This window comes from Dama dama, chromosome 28 (genome assembly GCF_033118175.1).
Source record: "Dama dama isolate Ldn47 chromosome 28, ASM3311817v1, whole genome shotgun sequence".
Classification (NCBI taxonomy): Eukaryota; Metazoa; Chordata; class Mammalia; order Artiodactyla; family Cervidae; genus Dama; species Dama dama.
In genome coordinates, this window is record NC_083708.1 from 43,856,662 (window position 1) to 43,862,200 (window position 5,539).

At 37.9% G+C, this 5,539-nt stretch overlaps 1 non-coding gene across 1 annotated transcript; it reads right to left on the bottom strand.

Annotated features, from left to right (window-relative positions):
- Positions 1-760: 760 nt before the first annotated feature.
- On the bottom strand, positions 761-886 carry LOC133048374 (U6atac minor spliceosomal RNA). The gene has a single exon (XR_009691030.1). It is a non-coding gene; the product is annotated as a U6atac minor spliceosomal RNA (small nuclear RNA).
- Positions 887-5,539: the final 4,653 nt, after the last annotated feature.

Consider the following 5,539-nt stretch of genomic DNA (forward strand, 5'->3'; position numbering starts at 1 on the left):
CTGAGCTAATCACGCTGACTGATGATACACAAACAGATTTTCTCCACAAAACATAGAAGAAAGTTTCTTCTCTTGAATTGTTGCTTAAATAGCTCTGCTGTGAGGAAGAAAATCAAGGAGGATAATGATACTCCACCTGAGTCTGTTTTATTCATTTACTCCTCAATCTTTGCAATAAACACTGCTATAAACGTTGCTGCTCATATGGAATGGATATATCATATTCTTTTCCAAAGGACAAGGTCGAAAACAAAACATATACAGCATGGCCTTATCATTCCTTTGAAAAAAAGAGTCACCCATCTTTAGAAAGTTATTTACAGTTCCCTGGTTTTCATTGATAGGCCCTCATTCCAATACTTTTCTTTAGGCCAAGTAACTCTAATCTTCTAACCTTTTTTCCTGGCAGGAGTTGATAAACTATTTTCCAGGGTCAAATCTGGCTTGTTGTCTATTTAACCTAAGAATTTTTTTTTAAACATTGTTTAATTGTTGTTTAAACATTTTTTTTTTTTAAGTGAAGGAGAATATGTGCTGGAGAAGAATATAGGGCCTACCAAAATCTAAAAATATTTACTCTATGGCCCTTTATAGATATAGTTCATTGATCTCTAGTCTAGGAGTTAGCTCCAAGGCCCTAATCATTGCATGGGCAGAATGAAAATCATGATGGTCTAGGCTTGTTTCTTTTATTTTTTTTTTCATTTATTTTTATTAGTTGGAGGCTAATTACTTTACAATATTGTAGTGGTTTTTGTCATAAAAACAGTGATTAGATGTCACGAAGTAGGTGGCAATGCCTTAATCATATGCATGTTGTCAGGCCCGAGAGCCTCTTCCATCCTTGTCAAGGGGAGTGCTAACCTTCTCTCCTTTCATACAACACTAGGCTTGTTTCTTGATAGTCCTAGTTATTAGGCAAGACCTGACTGTGTTAGACAGTAGTATAGTTTCCTCTATTTCTCTGACCAGAGAATGAGTCTTTTATCTAGAAAGTTATCCTATAACCAACAAAGCACAAGTTTGGCAAAAGTACTTATGGAGCATTGAACAAGTTTGAACACATCCACAGAGTCACATGATACCAAATCCATTGAGTCGGCCAATGAACTTATGTGAATACCACCTTACAGTTGCATCCATGATAATTATGCAGGTGAGGTAGCAAAATAAAGTGGGTATATTTTGCTGCTCTACTGTTTTTGCTTGCTCATTTGCCAAACTCTTGAACTTCTCCTTCCAGTTTCTTTCCACTTACTTGGCCAGCATTTTCAGTCTCTGAGGAAAGAGTCTGATGATAAGCATCTTACCTCTTATACTCTTGGTTTGTTTCTGTAAGACTGCCCTTTATTTAAATTATATAAAGGTACTTCCCTGGTGGTCCAGTGGCTGGGACTCCAAGCTCCCAGTGCAGGGGGCCTGGGTTGGGGAACTGGTCCAGTTGGGGAACATGCCACCGCTAGGAGTTTGCACGCTGCAATATTTAAAAATATGTAATAAGAGATTATAAGGATTCTGTTTTTACCCTTAAGTAAGCAGTGATTTTCTTCTTGAATGGAAAAAGAACTTTTCCCTATATACTCCGCTTACTTATTTTTCCCAATTGTTTTGGCATCCATTTATCTATTTTGGATAAAATCAAGACAAAAAGGTCTTCTCAACTTATATGCATGTGTATACACACACACACACACACACACACACACATACACACACACATTTGTGGTTTTCTTCCTAAAGCAGGTTCATATAAAGTCATTCTTTGTCTTGAGAGAAAAAGTTAAAATGAAGTTCCTCACATAAGGATGGGAATAATCATGTCAGTTCTCTTCAGTTTTCCCCGTTCCCCAGTTACCTCACTTTCTTTTCTTTTCTTTTTTTTTTAAATCTTCTCTGGTTCCCTGGGTTAATGCAAAATAATCAGTAGTGAATTAAGTTATTTGCTTCCAAAATGTCAAGTCCACTAGGGCTCCAGAGGACCCGGGTCACAGGTGTGGCCTCCAATTAATGGTGCTCATGACTGTGAGCACTGCAAATGCTAGCTCTTACCTGTCCACACAGGGTCATTGTTTAAAATGATTATCTCACTGTTATTGGCACACATTGAGTACTTTTGAATTTGAATCAACGTGAATTGAATTGAGTCAGATCAAAGGGCAGGAGGACTGTACTCTCTGTGACCAGTTGTTGGCATCTGCTTGCCTGCTTCTTCACTTCAAAGTGCTGTTTCTAGTTCTCAAGTCTGAATGCTTTCCCTTTTCTATTTTGTTCAGCCTCAGCTTGCACCTCCAGCCTTTGTGTCCTCAGATTTGGCTTTTCCTTTCCCCACGCGTGACTTTTGGATGCCTTATGTTGAGACCGTTACCGTGCCTCCGCCTGGGCTCCGTGGATGCCAGGCTGGCCTCTGCAGCTGTCCGCTGAACTGTGTCTGTGCTGTCACCCCAGCCGCTCCTGCCTGATGCGCAGTGAAACATGCTTTTCTGTAAAAGCAAACTATCCAGAGCAGAGATGTGAAGGGCCACGTGTCCCTCTCCATGGTCCTGAATTGCCACTGCACTGAAACCCCACGGTGGTGTCGTCTTCTCCGATCTGCCTACACTCCGTTTATCGCACTCTTCAGGCTGGTTCACAGTCTTGGCCTCTGAGTTCTCTTCTGCCAAGCTTTGGGTGTGAGCACTGTTTTTAAGCTGTGAAGCACCTCTAGGAGGATGCTATGTGGAGACCCTGAAATAGTGGATTTGGCCTGTATCTGCCATCTGAGTTTATTTTCATTTGATCAAAAGATGTTTAAAACCAAAAGCAATGGCTTGAAAGAAAATGTTGTGTGTGGGGGTAACTCTTAGATCTTTCAGATCTTTTTTCCAAGTTATTTTCTTCTCCAATCCCTCTATATTACTCAACACTTTAACTATGCCCTGCCTGGCTTCTGTATGTCAATGTACACTGACAAAATAATCATTTTGGTACTTTGCACAGGATTTTTATTTTTATTTTTGGTACTTTATTTTTGTCACAGGGACAGAGAAAATCTTAGAGCATCTTGATGTTAAATAAGTTTGCCCAGAGAGTTGTGAGACTCTGATAACTGACTATATCATTAATGAAAGATGATTTCAAAGCCTAATGAACACCACTGGGAATGCTGAGTTGATAAGAATCCAGATATTTATAAAATTTTTCCTTTATCTTTAGATAAAGATGATTACAAAGAAGAATAGGTTATATGAGTAGAGAAAGTAAAGTTTTCATTTTAGGCAAATAAACTTGGTCATAAATTGATAATCATAGAAGCTGGGCTGTCAATACATGGGGGCTTCTTACATATATTCCCTCTACTTTTGTTCATGTTTGAAAAACATAAAATTTTTTAGAGTTTTAGATAGTTGGAAGTAAAAGACTTATGAAAAAATTATACTACATCTATATGCTAAAATACCAGATACATGTTAAAATTATTTCTAAGTGTTTTATGTAAATAGGCTTATAACTAAGTCATAGAAACAGAGCTATTAGACACATGGGAAATTCTATCAAGTCTGTGTCAAATTCTGTTTAACCAATTCATGAAGTATTTTGTTTTTAAACTGGCAAGATTAATACTTACTACAATTTGGGATTTTGATTAAAAACTTAAAAAATATAAAGACATGAAGAGTATAAATTTCTCCATATTGCCTTAACTTTTCTTCTCTTGATACAATGTCTCTCCTCAGAAGTGACACCTTTATCAGGTTCCTGGTATTATCCTTGAAGACTGTTTAAAAAGTGAACTAATATCAGTGTGTAAATTTATAAATACATAGTTCTATTATACATATATGTGTTAACACACTATGCAATGTTTTCCTGACAACTGAACTTTAAACTTAGCTGTATTTGGAAGATAGTAGTAGTCATTTAGAAGGAAATTACTCCTCCATTTAAAATACCTATTTCATCTTACAACTTGGTCTGTCATCTCATTATTCTAGTGACAAGATTCTGAGCCTTGCGGGTATAGAAGAGGGAAAAAAGGATGCAATTTTAAAGATAAAAGAAAATATTTACCACCTATTATTACCACAGTCCATGTAGGTATGACTAATTGTTAGCCTGAGCTAACAAAATACCTGGCAGTATTTTACAAGGAAATACTTCTCTAGTTTTCTGAGTCCTGGTACTGAGCCAAAATTAGACCTCCAATCATGGTGAATTTTGCTCTGGTCCATAATTACAGCCTAACCTGCAGAGTCTGACAACATTGTTCTGGGTCATCCATGTGCTCAGACTGCTTGTCAGTTGTTCTCTGTTAGTTTTGTTGCACATACAATTATTGCAATTACAGCATCAAAGCACTGTCAGGGACATAAACAATTATCTAATTTGCTTAATGAGGGTGATAGCATAAAGCCACCTCATATTATTGACATGTCACTGTTTTAAAACATTACCTGCTCCCTTAAATCCCAGATTATTTTTTCCTCTTGCAGTAGCAGTTTTCTTTGTGTTTTTTCCCCATTTTATTGGGATGTGATGTACCTTTAAGGTACACAGTATATTGATTTGATACATTTATAAATTGCAAAATGATTGCCACTTCTCTACTATCACATTGTTACCATTTCTTTTCTGTGGTGAGAACATCTGAAAGCTACTCTGTTAGCAACATTCAAGTATATGATACCATGTTGGTAGATTTAATCACCATGCTGTATGTTACATGGCCAAACTTGTTAATCTTATAGCTGAAAGTTTGTACCCCTTGACCAAGATCCCTCCCCTTCCCCCCGACCACACCATCCTCTGGTAACCACCATTCTACTCTCTATTTCTCTGAATTTGTCTGTTTTAGATTCCCCATATAAATGATATTATAGATTATTTGTCTTTCTCAAAACCCCAATTTCTTTGCCTTTGTGTAAGTTACATCACCTAAACATCACTGAGGCAGCTCAGCAATGGTGTTATAAGATACTGACTTTTTTTTTAAGAAGAGTTTTTTTTTTTTTTTTAATTGGAGGGGGTCTTCTTGCTGCATGTGGGCTTTTGCTATTTGTAGCAAGTGAGGGCTACTGTTTGTTGCAGCACTAAGGCTTCTCACTGCAGTGGTTTCTCTTGTTGGGGAGCAGGCTCTCGTGTGCAGGCTCAGCAGTTGCAGCCCATGGGCTTAGTTGCCCCAAAGCACATGGAATCTTCCCACACCAGGGATTAAACCCATGTCTCCTGCATTGGCAGGTGGATTCTTAATCACTGGACCACTAAGGATGTCCAAAACATTGACTTTTAAATACATTATGATAGAATTTCTGTGTACATGAAATTGATAAAACCTGGATAACTTTTCCTGAGGCAGTGTAGCCTCTTATCAATGAGACTTGCTGCTGGGGTGATAACTTTTAATATTTTCTACTTAAAATCACATGTCCTTTCCATATCATGGTGGTAGTGGGTTAGTCGCTAAGTCGTGTCTGACTCTTGAGACCCCATGGACTGTAGTCCGCCAGGCTCCTCTGTCCATGGGATTTCCCAGGCAAGAATACTGGAGTGGATTGTATTTTCT